This window comes from Protopterus annectens, chromosome 10.part0 (assembly GCF_019279795.1).
Source record: "Protopterus annectens isolate FY-2018-M chromosome 10.part0, PAN1.0, whole genome shotgun sequence".
Classification (NCBI taxonomy): domain Eukaryota; kingdom Metazoa; phylum Chordata; order Ceratodontiformes; family Protopteridae; genus Protopterus; species Protopterus annectens.
Window position 1 is genome coordinate 1,655,050,403 of NC_056744.1, and position 24,521 is coordinate 1,655,074,923.

The following is a 24,521-nucleotide window of genomic DNA, read 5'->3' on the forward strand; positions in this document are numbered from 1 at the left end:
ATGCATAACATCAACCTATAATATGATAGCATTCTACTCTACTAAAAACTTATGTACATATATACAATAAAGTCTAGTTTCTTAAAAATACTTTTTTAATATTTATTTCCAAATGGAATTTGCTAAGAATTTGAAAAGTGGAATACCTTAAATAAAACTGCAATTTAAAGAGACAAGTGGAAGCTTAAGACAGATATTTTTTCATGCTGCTGTATTGGTAATTGTACTATCTTGGAGTGTGAATTTTTATTATACTGTAAACTGCTTTTGTATCTGGAGCTTGTCTCCACTGAAAATGGGCTACTAGCCCAGATGGACTAACCCGGTTAACAAATGCCAATAAATAAATACATGCTGTCCCTTTAAAAGGAGGTGATCTGGTCTCTACACATATTCTACTTCCTGTGGTTTGAAAAAAATGAAAGTAAGAAAAAAAAAGCAAGCAAGAAGAAAGGTTAGTTGCACAGTATGCATCTTTGTGAGGCTAGGAATTGTATGTATTTGTTCATTTTTCTCAGTTTGCATGAAACCTTACTGATTCTAGACTATGGGCTTAGTTTCTGCAGCCTTGTGTTAACAGGACGCAGTACAAAGCACCACCTTCCTGTCCTGACTGTAGGCAGGAACTTCCTACCAAGTAATACACGGTGAACTGGCTTGTAGCTCTTATGGATGGAAGCTGCTGGAGACTGAAGCTGAGGCACACAAGGCAGGGATCAGGCTGTTGGGAGAAAGCAGAGCTGTGCTACAAATAGGAGTGCACATTGCAGTGGACAGCACCGACACAGACTGGATTTATTCTGCCTTGAGGCCTTTGTCTGTGCCCTGTGTTTTCTCAGGCATTCCAGCCACTGTACTGTTTTTCTGCATGAGTCAGTCAGCACATATAAGGTAAGGTAGAGTGCCTGAAAATTAACATTCCCTATACGAATGTGTCTGACATAACTTTTTTTTTTTTGTTTCTAAATGTTTTAACCCTGGAAGTGCGTAGTGCTTAGCTATTTTGTAGTAATAGGTAATAACTGACAGAGCCAGTTTTTAGTTAGAAACTGTAAGTATTAGCATTGTGGGTTGTTACTGCTGTGAGCTATGTAGTCATGCTCTGTCAAATGAAGGGGGGAAAACTCTCATGACCTGAGTAGTACTGACTACAGAGTGAAAGTTTTAAGCACAGTATCTGCAGCTGTCTGTGGGCTCATAGATGGAAACTAGGAAAAAGTCAGGGGCCGTGTAGATGGCAAACATCACTGCATACACATATCCCAAGTTAGCCTGGATTTATTTAGAACTGAAAAGTCATGTCAGAAACAAAGCAGTACAGTGCATGTCAGGTGAAATAGTTTGATGGTACATTGAAGCTAAACATTTGGATAACGGCCATCAAGGGAATACGGTTTTAGATTTGTGGTTTTGCTTTGGTCTTGATGGATGGGGGTTGGGAAGTAAAACATGCTTCACAAACAAACCAGGCTTACTTTCTGCAGAACTTTAACTCTTTTATCATCAAGGATGAATAATAATGAGTTTTCTTTATTACTTTAAATGGGTTTCTTTGTAGATTTGCATAATAAATGTGTTGCTGGGGTGTTGCAGAAGGACTGTTAATCATTTCCTTGAATGGTGTGTTTTCACTAATTACGGTTTTTATAACAAGGTAGTGATCTACATTCATATGACCTCTTAGAAGGCCATATATGTACCTGTGATACCAAGGTAGTCATAAATATGAATGTTGTAATGTTCTTCTACTGAAATACTTCAGGAACTGCCTAAAATAAAAAGGTAACAGATGTGCATGATTTCAAGATCCTTAGTTCAAGTGCTTTATATGTGGCAGTTACACGGCATGCATCGTTTATAGGTAACTCCCATTGTTAGAGACATTTAGCACAATGTCTTGTACACCCTTTCTTTAAAATGAAATACTGCAGTATGAGTACTGAAATAAATACGATGAAGTAGCTTATGTAGGGATCTTACACATATGTTGTTGGTCATTTTAATGTAGGAATTTTTGTTTGTGCAACTGAGTTAGATTTTTTTAGTGACTGTACTGTTTTTAAACTGTAGTTCAGTTCATTGTTTATTTTTGTTGTTTGTTAGTTTTAGTATAGGTGATCCTTGCTCTTTCCTCATTGTAGTAAGATCGAGTCTGTATGTTTAAATAAGGAAGTGTGTGTGTGTGTGTGTGTGTGTGTGTGTGTCTGTTTGTGTGTGTTTTTAACAGTTTTGATGCAGTGACATGAATCCGGTTATGATGCTATACACAGTTTTCTTAAGTGCTGCTTTTATACTGTTCTACCATGTTATATATCTACATATCACAACTAGGATTTGAGCACAATTCATAAATCAGTTATTTCTCAGTCCTTTTTACACCATGCTTAGTCATGGTATCTCTGCAGCTTCTTGTTGAATGGTTTGTATCTCAAGTACTATCAGCATTGCTGTAGGTAATGGTTATAATATTGCTGTACGTGATTCCTTGAACAATCTTCTAATTGAACTCCCCTGTTCTGTATTTTGCATCCTCTTTGTAGTCTTCTTTTCTGGCTATTGTTGAATATTTGTAACAACTGCACAAGTCATTATCTGAGAAAGCAATTGTGTCTTTCGGCTTTTCCCGGTTAGGGGTCGCCACAGTGGAACTCCGGTCCGCTAATGATTGGCAGTAGATTTTTACGTGCTGGCTTGCCAGGCCTAACGCACAACCTTCAATAAAGGAACACCCATTCACGCATTTCGACACACAGAAGACACTCTAACTGAGAATCGAACAGGCAACGTTTAACTGTGAGGCGACAACGCTACCGCAGCACCACCACCGCAGCTATTCTCTGAGAAAGCAATAACACTTAAAAATGTCAGTTTATATTCCATGGAGTGATGTCCTAGAGTTCCTCTTTGTCTGTCCTATAGTGAGATTTATTTATTTATTTTCCTTTGTTTACCGGGAAAGTCTGACTGGGTAATACCCATTTTCAGTGGAGGCTCAGGGAGAAAAGCTCCATTTGCTTACATTACATTATACTAAGTTCCAGTTAAACGCAGAGTAGCTGCATTTCTGTTTACATTTATACCCAAACAGTAGTTACATTTATACACTCTAAGATTTTACAGAGGTGGAAGTTACTAAAGATAAAGCCCACGTGCAACTTACTGGACTGTACAGGCAGCAGTTATATATAAAAATGTTGTCATTTCAGTGAGAGATGGAGAGTATTGTATGACAAATGCAAAGTCTTAACCTTATGATGAGCATGTGCAGGACCAAGATTGGTTAAGATGTTGTTTAAGCAGTGGTGTAAAACTATTGAGTTTGTCAGAGAGTTATATTTGTGTGGGGATATTATGCCAGAGTTTGGCAATGTATTGGAAGTAGAGAACTTACATTATCTGACTTATTTGTAAATGATTTGTTACTAGACTGGAGGTCCATTTCTGGACAGTAGGGCGCTAATACGTTTTGCAGTGCAGGGCATTTTTCTGGATGACGAATGAGTTTGTGTCCTATAGTTAGTTGTGGGTATGTTAGGTAGCTGTGTATTTCAAGCCAGTTTAACAATTTTTACAATTGTACAGTTACAGTTTTACAATTCTCTCTATGCACCTGTTTTGCTGAGCCTATGTAAAAGGATTTTGTCTCAACTGCTTTAGCAGTTACAAATGCTGCCCATACTATACATGTTTTGACATTTGAATACTTATGCCTTTTGGCTTCAAAATTGAAGGACATTTAGCATTCTGGACATCGTAAGATTTTTGTTTACCCTCATTCTTTCCCAGTAACTGCAGTACACTGCCTTGATTGTTTGATTGATTGAAATAATAAAGCTGTACTTTAATTCTTTTCAATTCCCTACATCTCAGTAATTGTGCCAGAAACAAACTGACTCCGTGAAGTGGAGTTCTTCTATGCTGCTTGTGCATTATCCAATTTTTCACAGGTTTTTGATCATTTGTATTGTTGTACCTGCCAATTTTTCAGCAGGTAATGAGGACTAGAATTCCCGTTCTTCTCAAACTTGTTCAGTTCTTGATGAGTGAAGTTTTTTAAATTTGCTAACTGAGTAAATGAATTTCTCACAGCACCATTTTCAGCTATGACCTAGCCACATGGCAGAAATTGTTTAAATGACAATTATTGACAAGTGAACATTTAAAATATACAGTAGATGAATTCTCAAAAATGTATTCCCATCACTAGAAGCTGCCATGGATTAGCACCTGTATACTGCGATACTCACAGATAGAGCCTTGTTTAGATGTGTTGCAGCTGATGGAAGTCATGAAGTCATAAGACCATAAAACCATTTTAATCTTACTACAAGAGATGCAAATTATTCTTTAGCACAGACACTGCGTCTCTGGCTCCATTCAAAACTGTGCAATAACAATTTTATGGCTTAACCCATAAAGTAATTTAACTTCAAGAATGTTTTGCAAAGTCAGGTGGATTAAAATTAACATCTTCACTTCCAGTATATGCTGTTACAATGTATACTTTTAAACAGCTACAATAATACATGTACATTTCTTTTCCTTCCAGCAGGGCACGCTGTTGATACGTTTTAATACAAGCAAACCTCACAAATAACATTCTCAGCACAAACATCTGTACAAATCAGTTTGATATACTAATTATTTACAAAATTCCAGCTGGTTATGCTGGCATATGTTATACATCCACTGGCCTAATTCTCCTGATATGGCTGGCAGTACCTCCTATTGTCAAAGGTGTAATAAAATGTGTAATTATGAGTGAACCAACAATACCTTGTCTAGACAGTGCAAGTTATATAGTACTTTCTTGCATTTGTCTTTTTTCTAAAACTTACTGGATTACTTTGTGGCTTTAGTTCATTCTGGCTTCCTGTTATGTGATGATGGTGCAATTTTAGAGAATACTGTTTCAGTGCAGGCCAATGTAAATTTAAGTCTTGCTAAATGAGTGTTGTTTTTGACTGTTAAGGTCATAGCTTGAGTGGTGTACCGTAAGTGTAGTCTTTAAAGAATGCCAACAGCCACCATTCAATAGTTTGACTGTTAGTATATTAAGCAAAAATGTTGCTCTGGCAGAAACTGGTAGCCATTCGGCCTAATTTATGGTTTTATAATTATATAATTATGATTTTATGATTAGAGAGCTTTGAAAGGTTGATTTAACCAGAGAATTTTCTTTTCAGTAGTTTAGCAATCTGGTTTTGCTCTCAAAAAAGGGCTATGATGGGATGCGTTTCTTCTAGTCTGCGAAGAGGACATTAATAGTAGTGTCTTTTTTCTAGCCTCAAAAGGGAGCACGTGAGACACTTTATGAGACTTTCAGGTGATTCAAAACTTTGCTTGACAGTGTTTCAAACATTTAGGTGTAATGCTGTGCTATTTTTGACTTGTGACATAAGGTAGAGCAGTACTTCTGGGGTCTATAGTAAGGCTATGTTTTATTTGTGCCAAGCCACATAACTGAAAACTTTTGAGTAATTACACCAGCTTGTTTTCAATTAGCTAGCTCTATATTGAGGCAAAGTCTGGTAGTGCTGCGGTAGCGTTGTCGCCTCACAGTAAGACGCTGTCTGGTTCAATTCTCAGCTAGATCGTCTTATGCATGGAGACATGCGTGAATGGGTGCGCCTTCGTTGAAGGTTGTGCATCAGGGCTGGTAACTCTGCACGTAAAAATCAACTACCAATCATTAGTGGACCGGAGTTCCGCTGTGGCGACCCCTAACCGGGAAAAGCCTTAAGACTCAACAACATATTGAGGCAAAGTCATGTTGCAATTCAGTACTTGCTATTTGAGATGTTTTAAATAAAATATCATCTATATAACACGTGCATAAGATGTGGGCGGATCCCTTAATAAAGAGAGAGAAAACTAGTCTGATCACCATTCCTTGGGGTACGCCTTTTGCAAAGGTGCCAGAATTTGTGAAAGTATTTGAACCAAGCGGCATAAAGGTGTAGCAATATAGATAGTTAGCAAACAGTTCAATCACCTTTTTCCAGAAAATCCAGTTAGCTTGTTGCAATAGAAGGAATAAGCAACTGTCTGGAATGCATACTTAAGACCTCAGTGTTACGCCCGTAAACATTACTTTTTCCATGTTTGTTAGTATGTGATTAGAAAAGAAGTTGTCTTTCAGTATATCATATTGTTGAATGCATTTAGAGTCTGATTGTAAACATGTTAATTATATTTTGGCTAGTGAGAAAACCTCTTTTGGCCAGCAGTCTGAAGCAGTAGTAAGGTGAGGTACTTTGGGTAGTGACTTCATTGTGGTGAGTTTAAAGATTGATGAGATAAGTTCAGTTAAAAGGATTGGACTGTATAGTATTGAGCTACAAATGTGTAATAGATTAGGATGGAGCACTTTGTTTTGACAGAGCAGTGTATATAATTGTAGTATGGGTGTTGCTGGTGGTGTATTGTTGAACATTAATGATGTAGGCAGAAGAAGCAAGGATGCATTATTTCAATATCGTGCATCATATCTGTGCTCAGTATTTTTGTATTGGAACTGTTTAGAAACTTTATTGAAATTTATGTTTTTATTAGTTTGTCACAGTTTTGTTTTCAGTGACCTAGTAAATTGAGTTTGTAGGTTCCTATAACAGCTGACTTTTGCTTAATTTGCTTTAATTCTAGCATCGATATTAAGTGATTCAGAATCAATCTTTTGTCATTACTACTGTTTTTTTATTCCATTTTGCTCATGCTAGGTCCCTGAGATCCTAGAGGATAATTTCCTGACATGCAAAGTACTGTACAAAGCTATGGTTCATCCGACACATAAAAACTGAGATCTATTTCTTTCCATATTTACTTGGGAATTTATTTTCCCCCAGTCTGACTTTGGACCTCCTGACTTTGTAATGTGTCTCATATATTTGAGATTAGTCGCACATAACTGTCAGGACTGAGCTCCATTGTTCTTAGCAGCTATGTTAGGTATACCATAACGTAATAGTATTCACCTAAGGGTATGTGTTACACTGGCATTTCTAGTAACTTCCAGTTTATGACTTCAGGTAACTTTGGTGGCACAGTAACACTGGTTTTGGTTCAGGTAACTCTGATGGCATAGTGGCACAGGCTTTGGTTCAGGTAACCCTGGCACAGTGGCACTGGTTTTTAATTCAGGTAACTCTGGTGGCACAGTGGCACTGGTTTTTGGTTCAAGTAACTCTGGTGGCACAGTGGCTCTCTGTTTTGGTTCAAGTAACTCTGGTGGCACAGTGGTTGCCTGGTTTTAGTTCAAGTAACTCTGCTGGCACAGTGGCTCTCTGGTTTTGGTTCAATTAACTCTGCTGGCACAGTGGCTCTCTGGTTTTGGTTCAAGTAACTCTGCTGGCACAGTGGCTCACTGGGTTTGGTTCAGGTAACTCTGCTGGCACAGTGGCTCTCTGGGTTTGGTTCAGGTAACTCTGCTGGCACAGTGGCTCTCTGGGTTTGGTTCAGGTAACTCTGCTGGCACAGTGGCTCTCTGGGTTTGGTTCAGGTAACTCTGCTGGCACAGTGGCTCTCTGGGTTTGGTTCAGGTAACTCTGCTGGCACAGTGGCTCTCTGGGTTTGGTTCAGGTAACTCTGCTGGCACAGTGGCTCTCTTGTTTTGGTTCAGGTAACCCTGGTGGCACACTGGCTCTCTGATTTTGGTTCATGTAACTCTGGTAGCACACTGGCTCTCTTGTTTTGGTTCAGGTAACTCTGGTGGCACACTGACTCTCTGGTTTTGGTTCAGATAACTCTGGTGGCACACTGAATAGCATTGCCAGCTTATAGTAAGTAAAACTTTGTAGTTTGATTCTTGTCTGGAGTGCTTTCTGTGTGGAGTTCATATGCTGTAACCTATGTTCATATTTTTTCTTGTAACCTAGTTTCTTCATACATCCCACAAATATGCACTATATACAATTTTCCAAAATACCTATATGTGTGTATGCTCTGTGTGAGGACTACCTAATGTAATTCCAGGATTTGTAACTGTGAACTTGGAATTTCAGGGAAAAAAATACAGGACAGCAAATATTGAATGCAGATGTTATCTTTTAAAGCCATTTTTTACAGGGAGGAAGCCCCCTGCAGCTCTGATATGGGAGGCAAATCCCCCAAGTTCCCAAATGTATATATACAAACTTGGACATCACCATACATTTGGAAAAAATGAACATTCCAAGAAATGACAGTCTTGGGCTTACTATATGTAAATATGAATTTTTGGTCGTTCAGTCTCAGTATTCCAGACCTCGCACTAATGAATCTTGAAATATCAAACTATTACATGCGTGAGTATGTATATGTGCATTCTACATCTCCTGTCCCCTGTCAAGAACAAGTTTCAAAACCTTGCTATTTTGGCTGCTAAAATAAGTCCCAGTTTCCCCATCACACTGTGAAAAAACAAACAGGCAATTGGAAAATGATTGGATGAAAAGTACTCCAACAGTGGAAGGCTACAGTGCCTTCCATGCATCTAGACCAATGACTGCGTAGACAGGGGCTAAAGATGGAGGTGCCTTGATCTATGTTAGTAACAAATAAACCTCCATGTTGGTTAAACAGGATGAAGCACTGGAATTCATCCCCAGCCAAGTCTCCATGGACATGGTTTCTTACCATGTCCTGGTCAGCTACAGGTCACCCTCTATGACCTGTGAAGCTCACAACTTTTACCAAGATTTACTACAGGAACTCAACATCCAACCAAATGCCCTATTCTTGGGATACGTTTAACTATCCCTATGTAGATTAGGAAATGCATACTGTCTTTAACTCACAAGATGAAAGTTTTCTGGACTTTATCAGCACAAACACCCTGAACCTAATGTGCACTCCATCCAGAGGATCAAACATACTGAACCTAGTACTCCCAAGATGGGAGAGCAGTGACCCCCTCCCATTTCATGTCTTCATTGTTTAGGTTTGACCACAAAGCTGTCTTCCCTCATAATAAAAATCAACCCAGAAAACTCAACTAAACATGTAAGAATTAGGAACTACTCTAATGCAAACTGCAGCCCAATAAGTGACAGTTTGTCAAAATTCATGGCTCCCCTACACACCAGAATTATTAAAAACCCTGTACAAACATGTAAATGGCTGTACTGAGTCTACCTTACTACCAAAAGTAAGCCCAGAATTATTAAAAACCCTGTACAAACTTGTAAATGGCTGTACTGAGTCTACCTTACTACCAAAGGTAAGCCCAGATCTAACACCAAAAACAAACACCACTGGTAGAATCCTTACCTTAAAAGGGTATATAACAAAAGGAAAAAAGTCATGGCCAAAATCAGAAAAAGCAACTCTCATAGAGATAAGAGCTCTCTGATTCAACTAAACAAGAAACTGAGAGGTTTAATGCAGAACTGGTGCTAAATGGCACAACCTACACTGACCAGGGTGACATAGATTCCAGGAAGAAGGAGGTCACACGTCCCTGTACTCCTCCCTTATCAGACCTATTATCGAGTACAATGTCCCTTCGGCATGTACTTTGCCAAGCATATGCAGTGGTTGGAGAGACCACAGAGGTTCCTGACCAAGAAAATCCAGGGTCTCAAACACCTATCCTATACAGATAGTCTAAAAGCCCTGTCCCTCTACTCGGTCTCGTACAGACTGCTCAGAGCTGACCTGTGTCTGGCATACAAGGCCGTTTCAGACTCAGCCTTGATGGAGTTGCTGCATATCTGTAAGCCAAACACCACTTGCGCAACCCACACGCAAGGTCTCAACCTGGTCTGTGACACTAATAGAACTTGTTGGTGGGATAGATTTGTGTCCCAGTGACTCCCCTATCTGTGGAATAGACTTCCTCTCCATGTCAAGCAGAGTACCTCACTATCCCTCTTTTAAGAGGAACCTGGATGACTGGATGACAAACAGAAAATATATCCCTGTGATTCCACCTGTGTCCCTCCTGGACAGGGAAAACAGGTGCTGACTTTGTAGGAACATCGCTGAAATTCTTGGCTAGGCTTATAAGGGCCTCTGGGTCAGTAGCCTAGCATTGTCCTATGAACTTCATCCCCCTCTACTTATTGTGAAATCCTTTGTAGCATACCCCCACCAACTATCAAAAGGGAGCAGGTCCTGGTGGCACTCACTAAGGCCAAAAACACTTATTCAATGGGCCATGGCAATATCCCTGGTGGCATCCTAAATAGCCTAAAACACAACCTAGCATGACCATTTGAGGCACTCTTCAACTACAGTCTCAAAACAGGTTACATGTCAGATAAATGGTGGGCCACAATGGTCATTCATCTTCATTAGGGTGGTCCATCAACTGACCCAAGGAACTACAGACCTATTAGTCTGACAAGTCTAATATGCAAAGCCATGGAACAAATTATCATTAGAATGATCAACAAGGACATTGGTAACCTACAGACCCTGGACCTATCCCAATTTAGTTTAAGGGAAGGTCTTGCCTACTCAATCTGGTAGATGTTTTCAAGAGGGTTGCCAAGGCTATGGATGTGGGGAAAACTGTGTCTACCGGCTACCTTGACCTGGCCAAGACATTCAATACAATACCCCACTCGTATATTGTTGACAACCTCTGAGTTAGGCATAAATCCATGTATAACAAGATGGATTATAGACTGGCTCAGAGATAAGACCTAAGAAGTCAGGATAAGTGTGACCACCTCCACTAGAAGACTGGTAACCTCTGGAGTACTCCGCTCTGTGTTGGACCAACTCCTGTTTGGCATCTACTTCTTAGAGTGCAAGGCTAATGTCAAAGGCCCCTTGCTTGTCATGTTCACAGATGACTGTAAATTAGATGCTGTCATAGGTTCCCCCCACAACACCAATGTCCTACAAGTGGGTCTAACACAAACACATGACTTGTGCCAAGCAACGGATTAAAACTCAATGCAAAGAAATGAATTATAGTGCCTTTTGGTAAATTGTGCTCTCAAGCAAATTATTCCATCAATGAAACACTCCTAATAGTTTGACCTGATAGCTAGGGATCTGGAAATGTATGTAAACAGTAATCTTGGCTTTAACCAACATGCAGCCAAGATAGTAAGAAAATAATTATATGTTGTCCAACTCATATGCAAGGCTGTTGCATCCAGGTCCAAAGAAGTTATACTACAACTCTACCCAGCCCTTATCAGACCCATCATAGAGTATAGTGCCCCCTTTGAATTATTAGGCACTTGCAACAGTTGGAATGCCAAAGGTTCCTCACCAGAAGAATCCAGTGTGTGAATGCCCCATCATACATAGATTGCCTTAAGGCCCTATCTCTGTGCTCAGTCTCCTGCATGTTACTGAGAGGCAGTCTATGCCTAGCATATAAGACATCCTCAGATCCAGATCTGAAGGATCTTTTGTACATCCAGACAACAAACATCACCAGAAACACTTGATCCATGGATCTGAACTTTTACCTGCAACAGAAATAGAACATTCTGGAGAGACTGATATGCGTCTCAAAAGGATCCCTGCACTATGGAATAAGCTCCCCATCTACATGATGCAGAATTCATTGCTGACCTTATTCAAAAGAAACCTTGAACATTGGAATAAATGAATTCCCAACTAACATACCCCCTCCCCTGTAACCTTATTTACATATTTTTTAATGTACTCCACCATGTAGGTGTCCAAGGAACTCTGGGACAAAACTAGGTTGGGCTGCATGGCTATGCTTGGAAAGAACCTGGTGATCATTATCCTTATATAAGTCTGAGCAGGAATCAGTACACATCAGATAATGATCCTTCATGTACTGAACTGTGTCAATGTGCTGATTTTGTCCCAAAGTAAACTTTGTATGTCATGTGAAGACAGCACTTCTTTTGTGCTCTGGTTGACAGTTCCCTTTTGGACATGGTGTGATTTAATATACCTAATAATTTGCCTTAAGTGTCCAGTGGTGGAGGACAAGCTAGATGTCAGATGTTCAGGCTTGTCCCCTCCTACTGGGTTCCTTAGATGCCTGTGCTGTTAATCGAACACACATGGGACATGTGGGGTATTGTCAGGGCTTTATCCTGGCTCCTGTATTAATTCTTCCCATGCTGCCTTTGGGCATTCTCTTTGGAGGGAGAGGCTGTCTCTGTTCTTGCTGTGCCGATATTACTCCACCATAACTCCTTCAACAGCATATGGTGAATGTGAGTTACCTGGTGGACCTTTGGAATTTTTTTTATTTATTTATTTTACATTTGTTTTACATTTGTTGACTGGGTTAGTCCATCTGAGTTGATACCCTTTTTCAGCGGAGACCCAAGGAGAAAAGCTCCAAACACATATTAATTTTGATGCAAGAACTGACAGTTATAAGTATAATACTTTTGTGTTATATACAGAAGAACTGCATTTATGATATGTACAGAAAAATACATTATTGGTAATAAGGTACAGTCGTAGTTTTGTACAATATGAAACAAACTTCTAGGATTTCAATAGTTGATAAAAGACAAAGGCAGTAAAGAGAGTGTGGCCAAAGTATCCGTTTAGAAGACAGACAGTTTAGAGATATCATAGCTCAGGAATTTCCAGTAGAAGACAGGATAGTGGGTTGTCCTAGGATAGGTAGCCAGATTATGGTGGAGAAGTACAGTGGTAAGTCCATTGGGATTTCAGATATTCTTTTGTGGCAGATTTAAATTTGTCAAGGACAAGGAATGTTGTCCCAACAGATGTTTACCCAAAACCATTTGGAATGTGACATTTTCCAGATTGAGGCCTTTACTGCTTATACCAGATTACATGATTCTATTACTCCTCCATTGCTGTTTTATATTATTTGTGGGTATAGAAAGTTATAGTTTGTGTCTACTGAAATCTTGTAGTTTGGGACCAGTTCAGCCATCATCAGGTCCTGTTATCTTCTGTGGAACATCATCCTGATGAAGCACCTGACGTCTACTGAGGACCTTTCTTTGGTAGTTCATGCATTGGTCTTCTCACATTTTGATTTTTGCATTGCCCGTTACATGAGGACTTCTGATGTGGTGATTCTGGCTGGTACAGAACTCCATGGCATGTTTATTTACTGGTTCTTCTCTTACCAGTATATTTTTCCCATGTTCTGAGCAATGTATTGACTACTTGTCTGATGTATATTCTTCTTAAGATCATGGCATTATTATTTTTGGTCTTGCAAGACTTGCTTTTTTCTTACTTTTAAATAGTTGAAGAGTTCCCTGTCCCCAAGTCTGAAAACAGCTGTGGCCCACCTCCCTGGGCTGTTATTAGTTTTTAAGGCATGGCTTGAGACTTCTGTTAATTAATATCTTTGCCTGTCAGGCTCCAACACCTCTCAAACTACTGCTGTGGTGCCTTCAATAGTGTTCCACTTTGACTTACTTCCAACACTCTCAAAAACACACATTTTTTTTAAATTCCCATATTGTGATTTAATGTATTCTCAGATAATTATTCATGGAATACACAGAGTATTTGAAGTTATGACCGAGGAAGCCATTTATGCATTATATTGATTTGGTCATCCATCTTGTTAACTGCTTCTACAATAACGATATTAGCAGTAAAGTCAAAAATGTACAGCCTTCTTAATTCATGATGCAGAAGTTTGGGAACTAATCCTAGTAACCAACTCTTGAAGGGCATTTGTAGGCTCCTTCACTACATATTCAAATTGACAAAAATTTTCAAAAGGCTTAAACTCAAGAGATGAATTGGATATGGTCAATAAAGTAGTAGGTATTGACACAAACATCATTGTTTAAGGTGGTTTAAATCATTGCACAACTAGTGGTTGAGTGAGAGAGTACTGGCAGAAACAGTGTAATGTGGCAAATATGCAAAAACTGACAAAACATTAGGGAGATGTCTAAAATATTTCCAAGATTATCTTGGGGAAAATGTCCGAGTGATAAGTACTTTCCACTGTCGCTGTCTCGCAAGGAATTTGACAGAATCACAGTGGAGCTTTCTTTTATTTTAGAAAATGTATATTAATTCACACTCACTTATTCTGTCATTTTTCTCAAGTGAATCCCTAATTAGAAGCAATCTTGTAGTGTTGTATTTTTGGGACTCTGTGTGTGTGTGTGTGTGTGTGTGTGTGTGTGTGTGTGTGTGTGTGTGTGTGTGTGTGTGTGTGTGTGTGTGTGTGTGTAAGGCCATTCATGGTACAGTGCATCTCATTCTTGTCCCTCTGTGATTCTGTCATGTCTTTGTGGATGTGCCCCTTGCCGACGAGAAGCTCTGCATTTTTTCCTCTGTCTCTTGAGAGTGTGACAGAACCACAGTGGATTTTTCTTTTACTTTAGAAACTGTATATCAATTCACATTCACTTATTCTGTCATTTTCTCAAGTGAATATTTTAAAAGTGTCTTTGAACAGAAGCAGTCTTGTATTGTATTGTGACTGTGTGTGTGTGAGGAGGAAATGATGTAGGGAGATGCGAGAGTGTGTGTGTGTGTTCATTCCTGTTTGAGGCCGCTCGTAGTTCAGTACATCCCGTGTTGTCCCTTTCTGGTTCAGTCTTTGTGGGTGTATCCCTCACTGATGAGAAACTCTGTTCTTTTTTCTGCTGTCTCACGAAAGTGGGACAGAGCCACCAAAGCCAATTTCAATAAAAGGCATTATAATAATAATAATATTAATAACAATAATAATAATAATACATTACTGTAATGGAAATGTTTAATTAATCTTTGTTAAATGCTTTTAGATAATTGATTTATTTACCAGCATTTATAAAGGAACAGTTTGAATTATGGGAATTTTAGTTCTGATGAAGTCTGTGTTTCGAACAAGAATGCTGATGTTAAATGTGTAGCATTAAACACATTGATTCTACATCTGCAAGTGGCGAATAAAGATATAAAAGTTAAAAATACAACAATTTGATTCCTTGACCACTGCAGCACAATAGACTGTCAGTGGGCGGGGATTGATATGGGGCATTTTAAGGGTACTACACTACCATACAGTTAATGCTGCATGCGTCTTAGCTTCATGGTTATCTAGCTGGCTCGATTCTGTTAACTTCATCACTTTAAACAGCAGTTCTGAAGTCAAAACTGAAAAGTCAAGAGTTGGATCAAACATAACCCGGACAAACTTTTTTACTAAGAAGTACAAAATTTAGTGCGTAACCTTGGGTGACAGAAGTGGGAATTTTGTTTAACACTGATAGAGTGAGAGTCAATGAAAATATGCATCTGCACAGAAAGGGGTCTGCAAACAGTGCACCACAGTTAGTAAGCAAAGATAAATGGTGTTACTGTCCCAAGCAATTGCTGAATCTGTTGCTAATGCTACTTGTATAAATGCTTCAGTCACAAAGTTGACATTCATGGTAAATAAATATTTACCCATCACAATTCACACCAATAGACTTAAGAGCATGTCTGTTAACATTTTCATATCAAAAGATATATAACGGTGTAGTTATCACTTTCATATAAGAATTGTAATGTGCCAAACTCGGAGTCTAACCAAGTGAGATTATGTCCAGCCACTATGGCATTATTATCCGGCATTATCCAGCACATATGCTGAGTATTAGTAGCTTCTGCTTAAAATAAATGGACGTATTAGTTATTACAACAGTTTGTGCTTCAATTGGTAAACTTAAATTATTATATGCAGTATAATATTCATAATGAGTAAGAATGTTTGTGTGTGTGTGTCTGTGTGTGGAGGAAATGTCTGTGTGTGTGTGTGTGTGTGTGTGTGTGTGTGTGTGTGTGTGTGTGTGTGTGTGTGTGTGTGCGCATCCCGCTTTGTCCCTCTGTGGTTCTGTCACGTCTTTGTGAGTGCGTCCCTTACCGAGGAGAAGATCAGTATTTTTTCCACTATCTTGTGAAAGCGCATAGAACCATAGAGGGACACAGCCACAAAGCCAATTTCAATAAAAAGCATTCTAATAATAATAACTAGGAGTACACGTCCCTAACCGAAAACAAGCCTATGATATTTATAGTTATATAATAACAGTTTGAAGTACAGGTGACAACATTCTAGAAAACATGTTTAATAAAATTTGACTGTTTGCTCTGTGCGTGGGAACAGAAATGGGAAAATTGATGACATATAAAGTAAATTATATGAGAGAGGTTGCTTGAGAAAAATTGTGATCCTGAGTATGCACAATTCCTTATTCCCATAATTTATGTGAATATATATTTTTTAGTATAATTCCAAAATCATGATTTCTACTCTTGGACGAAGAACAAATGCCAGGCAGAGAGACCTCAGGTGGAGTGAAGCTATGTTGACAGTGCACATGTAGTGAATACAAGACTCTGAAATGTGCTCAGGCTTTTGAGAAACAATGTCAGAAAAAAAAGGCTGTGATGTCGCTGATCAAAATACTTCCCTTTGCTAGTTGGCAAATGAGTGGCAAGAATAATGGGTTTTAATGCCACTTTATGAAAGTAGTTCCCAGGGTTACAAACCCTTCTTATTTGGGCAGACATAGAGCTACTGCAGTTATATTTCAGGCATTTTATTGCAATGCTCCATGCTTAGTGTTAAGGCACATTATTGAACTTAAATTCTGAATTTTAATATGAACTTAATCTGTCACAAAAATGTCTTGGGAATGTCTTTATTCTGTACTTTCATGTAGTAGTCATACTGAGCTTATTTTTACCATACTGTTATCCTAATTAGTACAAGTAAAATGCACCACAGACAGTTAAAGGCAGCTTAGTAAAGTAAAATGTAGCAACAAAGACGAACAAAGCTAGTCCACCACGGAGAAGTAAAACTGTTTAATACTAAAATAAATAACAGAACAGACTCAAAAAAAATAAAGTCTGTGAGATGAACGCTTTCGGCAAATGCCTTCATCAGATCATATCAAAAACTCTGACTAAACAGATTTAAAACAGATGCTTAGCCAAGCAAATCTTCCTCTTCAGTTTCCACCCTTTTAGTAAGGGTCTTAAAGGGAACACTTTATTTAATCCCAGTAGTTTATCTGCCTGCAGATCTGTGATCCAACAAATCTCCGCTATCTCTGTCAAATTACACAGATCACCCATTCTTGCATCTTTAGTCACTACCTCCAATGCCATAAAGTTGAAAGTGTGGCCAGGATAATTCATAATGTGTTGAAACAAGGCATTAGTCTTAGTTTTTAACCTAATGCCACTTAGCTGTCATTAGTTTAATCAGGCTACCAACAAGCAGTATCAAATGCGGCAAACTAAATGCAGCTGAACACCTAAGCGCAAGCAGCAAAATGAAGTAGGAAGAGGCACTAATATATATATATATATATGTATATATATATATATATATATATATATATATATATATATATATATATATATATATATATATATATAATTTTTTTTTTTTGTTTTTTTTTTTGTAAGTAGAAACTGAGGAGACTGAAGATAATTTAAGGCTAAGAAGCTAAAAGGATGGACCTTCACAACTGATCACACTGTACTCAGTAGAATGAGCAAAATTACACCTACACTTTATTTCGAACCACACTTTTATTTCTTCCTTAGCCTGTTCTGCATCCAAAAATGCTTTTGATCCTCCAGAAAAAAATATTCTGAAGATAGCTAGATATAGCAGGTTGCTTATCTTCTGCTTGGTGTAGACTGAATAAAGCGTTTTCTAAAAACATTCTCCTGTCCCCAGTGTTTAATAGTTTTCCCTTCTGCCACAATCTTTTCAGGATCAACTCTTTATGCTGGTATGATTGCATCCTTACTAATACAGATCTTGGCTACTTTCTCATAACCAGGTTTGGGGCATACACTTAATGTGGCCTTTCAATTAACAAACCCTGCTGTAGACTACCAGTCCAGTTGCTTATTTGTGCTTTCATAAAATTAATACAGCCTGTTCCTTTCAGTTTCCCTGGTACAGCAGAAAATCTCAAGTTTTCTCTGTGTGCTTTGTCTTCTATCTCTACCTTTTACTGAAACAGATCTTCTTGAGAAGTCTCGCACTTGGCCAACCTTGTCTTCATTTAATCCTTTGATTTTTGCAGTTTTATCAGTTCATCTGAGTAGATAGATTAAGCTTCTTTTTTTTCCAGCCTTTTGTTATTTGGGTTGCTATGCTCCTTCAATGTTTCATTTGTTTTATTCACCTCTGAGTATACTTAATTTGTTTCCTCTGAATTACTGGGAGCCATTTCTTGTACCAAAGCAGAAGTCTGAACTGTTTTTTGTTGAACAGCTACATGATTCTAACCGGACAGTGTTTTCTCTTCACCTTATTCTTTCAGGTTCTCCAAATTTCTTCATGGCTTGCATCCAGGCAGTGTACTTACTATGCAGTAACTGAACTTTACCCAAAAAGACAGTTTTGCTTACTCACTTTTTTCAGTTTCTGTTTTTATGCTGGGAAAGCAGAACCTAAGCTGTTGATTAGTGTACAGCCATCTTGGAATTCCTGATGAAGAAAATTGTTGGTATTAAAGAGTTTTTTATTAAGTTAGTTTGTAATTCGGAGTTAATTGAAGTGGATACAGGAAGCTGTCTTCTCTAGAAAAGTTAATTTCTTTCTCTTGAGTTTATTGCGTATAGATGTGTACAGATTCTGCCAGAGATAATCCCATAATTTTGATGCATGAATGAAGAGGATGTGTTGAAAGGATGAGAGGAAGTTCGTATGCCTGGCTAGTACTTGGCACAGCATGTGAGCAGAGCTGATAATGTGCATCCATGTTATCAAGCCTTTGGTTAAACAGTGGCATGGAGTGGCATCACTTAAGATGGTTTTATGGAGAAGGCAGAAGAACAGTAGGTCTGCTTGGTCTTTCATAATGAGCCATTTAGCCCACTGGAGTGTGAATATGTAAATCTTGTTTGAAAGACTTTAAGGTTTTTAATAGAGGTACAGGCAGGTAATGGTAGGGTGAATTCTAGTTGAGGGTGAAGGATTTTTTGGAAAAGTATTTCTCCCTTCAGGAGTGAGATACTGTGACATTTTGTTGGCCCAAAGATGGCAGAATTAATTTTAACTTTTAAGTTGGTAATTTAATAGTGTCATCATTAGGTAGAGTGGGTAACCCCAAGAATTTGAAAGAGAAAATATATTCCTGTTGCAGTTAATTGCTTAAAACATATAAGGGTAAGGCTTCCCCAAAACACTTGGCTATCATATACTCAGAAAAAAATAATAGAAAAATCATACACAAAGTTTCATTGAAACAGAACTTCTTCAGACAGATGCAATAAAAAAAGAACAAAAAAAAACATTAAATAGAAATCACATAATATCAGAAAACGACTAATTTTAATGCTTCAATCTCTTCCTCTGAAGATAAATCTTAACATTTTATTTATTATTTATTTATTGGCATTTGATTACTGGGAAAGGCCACTGGGCCAAGGTGAGCCCATTTTCGGTGGAGGCCCAGGAGAAAAGCTCCAGGTTATAATCAAACTTGCATAAAAGTTTCCAAAAAAAAAAGTTTCAAGGGGAAATCAAGAACATTAAAGAAAGGAAAAAAAATACAAAAATGATAAAACCCATGGTGACAACTCGCTTCTTATTTCAGTTGCCAAAGATGTTCTTTCCAGTCCAGTTCCTCTTCAGAATCAAACCTACTAAATGAATGTTTAATATAATTAATAATTGAAAAGCAAAACATTGACTACTGGTGTTTGGAGATTTTTTAACATGCTTAGTCAAAGCACTAGTCATATCCCTTGTTCTAACAGCATGCAAGCATTCATGTATTTTTTGGGACAATTCCTTAAATGTAGAAAGTGAACTGAAATGCAAACCTATTGTGATAAACTACACATCTAGAATTGCAAGTAAATCTGGACAACAATGTTCTTGTCCTTAATACATTTTGCCTTCTTTTATATACTATGATAAATTCAAGCTTGATGCTTAAACATCCTCTTGGATTTTTTTATTGAATCTATGGAGAAGGTTTTTAATTTTTAATCTTATCTAACTTCTTCTTCTTTCAGCTTTTCCCAGTTAGAGGATGCCACAGTGGAACAACGGTCTGCAGAACGATTGGCAGTGGAGTTTTACGGTGTTGCCAGCCCGGCACACAACCTTCCACAGAAGGCGCACACACGTGCACACACTCACACCTAGGGCCAAGTTAGAGTGTCCAATCCACCTACAGCATGTCTTCGGGATGTGGGAGGAAACCGGAGGACCCGGAGAAACCAACGTGACTGTAGGGAGGACATGCAGACTCCGCACAGAAGGCACCCACCACCATATTCTTATTCTTGATCAAACAAGTCCCTGTCCCTACTGTTTCCAGACTCCTCCCACTGCTTTTTCCTTGTCACATTTCTATATCTCAGCCTTCGCCATTGGAACAAACTTCTTTCCCCACCTAATGCTTCTTTTCTTCCTAAGAAGACCCTACCTCTTTGCCTTTCTTGCATCTCCACTCCTACACTTGTCTTCTCCTGCTCTTCTCAAGACAAATTAAGTCAAACCTTGTCCTTCAGACCTGTACTTCCCCACACCTGTTTTTAGTTGTGTAATAGTCAAAACTATACCTAAGCTAAACCATGCACACACTTAATTCAATATTACTTACATCTTCTGAATGTTACAGGTATAAATAACCCTGAACCTACATACTTGGATAGTACAGTACAAATGTGTTATCATAAATTTTCGTGAAATTATGACATAAGCTCACCTCCAAAAAATACTTGCTTCCCTTACAGTAACTATTTAAATTTATTCTGCGATTCAAATGGAATGGGCAGGTGCTTCTTTTTGTAGAAAACAAATACACTTCCCGCTGTTTTATTTTATCGTCCATCAATGACCTTCCTGTAATTGCAGAACTTGCTCTACATTAGACACACTCTTATGCTCTGGATAATGTACTTTCACCTCCATTTGTCCTGCCTGACTTTGAAAAACTACTCTACAACTGTATATATTAGGTGAAACAAACCTGCTTCTTGTTGGAGATATTTAGTGTTCATATGTTCATAGGCATGTACTAGGCTAATGGCCCTGGAGCCTTTACAAGCCTAGCCCATAGGATTACCCTGGCATCGTGCCACCCGACCTTAGTTCCCAGTGCCTATGTTGAGTAGAGCCACTGGAGTGATCCCCAGGATGAACTTTCTATTTCCCATCCACACATCAAGATTTCTCTTGAAGAGGGCATGTGAGATTCTCTGCTTGACATGTATGGGAAGTCTATTCCAAAGCATAGACAGTCTCTGGGTTATGAACCAGTCCCTCCAGCATGTTCTGTTGATTGTGGTAATGAGGTTGAGGTCTCTGGAGCATGTGATGCGGAGGGATTGGGATTTCTTTAGATGTAGCATTTCTGACAGAGCTGGGTCAGACATGGCTTTGTAAGTCAAGCAGAGATAACCTCTAAGTAGGTGATATGAGACAGAGAATAGTTGTTTGAGTCTGTCCATATAGGACAAGTGTTTAAGGCCTAGGATCCTCTTTGTGAGGTACTTTTGTGGTCTCTCCAGATGTTGCAGGTGTCTAGTGAGGCACATGCCAAATGGTGCATTGTACTCAATGACTGGCCTAATGAGGGAAGTGTAGAGCGAGACAATGACCTCCTCCTTCTTGGATGCAAAACCCTTATTAATGAGATGTGCCACATGGAAGGGCTTTCTGACCACAGTGGCAATGTGGTGGTCAAAAGAGAGGTTGCTGTCAACCTGTGTTCCCAGATCTCTTATAACACCTTTTGTGTTCAGTGGACTACCATCAATGTGGTAATTCAAGGGAACCTGGTTTTTCCCAAGGGGGGTGACACATTTTTTAGCATTAAGCTTAAGGCCATGGTTCTGACACCAGTTGTTGGTCTCAGTGAGGCCTTTCTGTAGGATGTCAACATCACTTGGAGAGTTAATAATAGCTCCCAACTTGCAATCGTCTGCAACATTTGTTAGCCAGAGTCCCTTCGTGTTGACCTGGACTTCAGAGAAGTAGATGCCAAACAGGAGAGGACCCAGGACCAAACCCTGTGGGACTCCACTCGTGACTGGTCTGCAGTCTGACTTGGAGTCAGCTACTTTCACACTGTGGGTTCTATATGTAAACCAGTTTGCAACCCGCCTAGTGATATGGGGTTGATGCCTAGCTTAGTGAGTTTTTCTGTGATTCCTGAGTGGGGAATGGTATCAAAGGCCTTGGCTAGATCAGGGTAGGCTGTATGAACCACCTTGCCTTCTTCCACAGCTCTAGTGACTGACTCATAGAGATAGACTAAGTTGAGCAGGCATGATCTACCCTTCACAAAACCAAACTGTCTAGGATACAGAATTTGGAGATTCCCTATATACTTGTTTAGGATCCAGAATTTGGAGAGTCCCTATATCCTTGTTTATTAGGTCCATGATGATGCTTTCCATAGCTTTGCATATCAGACTCGTCAGGCTAATGGGGGGATAGTTCCCAGGGTCTGTAGTTGCTTCTCCTTTGTGGAGAGGGATGACTGTAGCAATGCGCCATTTGGTAGGTACAAAGCCTGAGGTGAGGCTGTGACTGAACAGGGCACACAGGTGAGGTAGCGGTTAGCATTGTCACCTCACAGCAAGAGGTTCTCCAGTTTGATTCTCAGCTGTGGTGCCTTTTGTGTTGAGTCTGCATGTCCTCCCTGTGTTCATGTGGGTTTCCTCCGAGTGCTCCGGTTTCCTCACACATTTTCACAGGCATGCATCTGGAGTGTTTCTCCCCAGCCTTCTCTAAAAAATTGGCTTTGTTCCTAGTTAGACTTTCCCAGTAAACAAATGCTAAATAAATATTAGTCCTGCTTATAAATAATGAAATGACTAAACATCAGTCTCTCTTAATTCCTTCACACTCTTTGTGACCACTACCCTATTGCTTTTTTTACCTGTTCAGAGGAATACAAAACTCCCAATTATTTCTATATTTAGAAATGGATCTGCTGAAAATATATATGCCCACAATATTTTTTTAAAACATATTTTCAAGCTTAATCCGAAGTATTTATCAGGAAAACACTTTTTACATTGAGTGTTGGAAATTCCCTTAAATATCATGAAGTTAGTGCAGCAAGAATAGAAATGTAAATCAGGATTTCACTTCCTATCAAAAAGTAAGATTTTCAAAGCAGATAAGATGCTTCTGCCAGGATCGTAGCAGACCCTCCTGCAGTACAACAAGTACTCTGTTTCAGGCATAAAAAAGGATTAGTTTGGAGTGAGTTCCATGCTTGTAAAAGGTCGGATATGGAGAATCTACTGCCTGAGCATGCACTTCTGATATTCTCCTTGCTGAAGTTATAACTATTAAGAAAGTGTTTCAAGCCAGGTACTTTCATTCAGCTGTAGCCTGCTGGTTTTCTCCAAAGAAGGCACTGGATGTAAAAAAAAATAATAATAAATAATGATTAATGACAGGGAGTGACTATCTATGTGAGACTTGCACAATGCAAGGAAAAATAAAAATGTTTCACTCGTCTCAGGAAGATTAGTTTCTCCAGCAGATGAGATGACAGAAGAGGGAACAAGACTTACCAGTGCCAGTACGGGGCTATGTGGATGTTTTTTGCTTTGATACATTTTGCCTTGTGAGTGAAATGTTGTCATTAGAAGAAATGGAGGTAAGTGGAAAGATTCTAGTCGGCCACCTGTGAGCTAGTGTGTTCATTGGGTCCTCTCTGGTTACATGATGAGGCAAAAAGGAGTCCCTTTACTTGGAGTTGGTTGGGGATATGAACAGGTCACAACAGAGCTAACCCCACAACTGGAGAGTTTCCATGTCATGGAGGACATGAATGAGCACTAGTTTGTCACCAGTCTGGAAGTGGACACAAACAAGAAATGGTTTATGGATATATCCAATTTCTAGACTATTATAGCTTGCTGTCATAAGTGATAGGATTGCATTTCCTTTGTTTGTTGATATACTACATGACTGTCATGTTGTACATCTTCATGATGAGGAACCCTGATCGTAGGGACTCCTGGAAGACCTGAAGTGAAAGAATTGTCCTCATCTCTAGTGTGTTGATATGCAGTGAGAATTCTGCTAAAGTCTAAACACTTTAAACCATCTGCCTAGTGTAGTGACCACTACTGTCACTCCAGGGTCAGTGCATCCATGGTCACTGTTACTACTGAGAGAAAAAGCTGGAATGGACTTCCAGAAAGAAGGGTACTGACTTCCATCCAAGATGACAAGTGTCGTTTGCATGTATAGGAAATGTAGACCTTCTGTTGCATCAGGTCCATACCTGGTGAAATGAAACACTGGAATGGCTACCACCATGAAACATGTTGCATTTTAACACAAATATGTTGTAACTAAAGAAGACCTGTGAAAAGCAGAATTTTTGGAAAAAAATGACATGAGAGCTGTCCAAGGGGAGTCTTGCCCTGTATAATTTATTGTCCAGACTGCATCCTATGAATGTCAGGCCGCAAGATGGCTATAACTGGGATTTGGCCACGTTTGTTTTTGTTTCAAAAGACTAGAAGAGACTCTCCCACAGTAAGACAAGTTGGTTCTAAGGTAGAGAAATGAAAATTCTCCATGCAGGGAAATACATTGACTCCCTATGGAAGCAGATGCACTGCTACCATGGATGCACCTTTGATGAATACTCTTG

General features: G+C 39.0%; 1 protein-coding gene across 1 annotated transcript in view; it reads left to right on the top strand.

Moving 5' to 3' along the window:
* The first annotated feature begins 433 nt into the window (after nt 1–433).
* Nucleotides 434–24,521, top strand: part of LOC122813855 (oocyte zinc finger protein XlCOF6-like) — a 72,712-nt gene continuing 48,624 nt past the window's right edge. The window contains exon 1 of the mRNA XM_044086393.1: nt 434–891. The gene's annotated coding sequence lies outside the window, so the exon portion shown is untranslated. The remainder of the gene's footprint in view (nt 892–24,521) is intronic.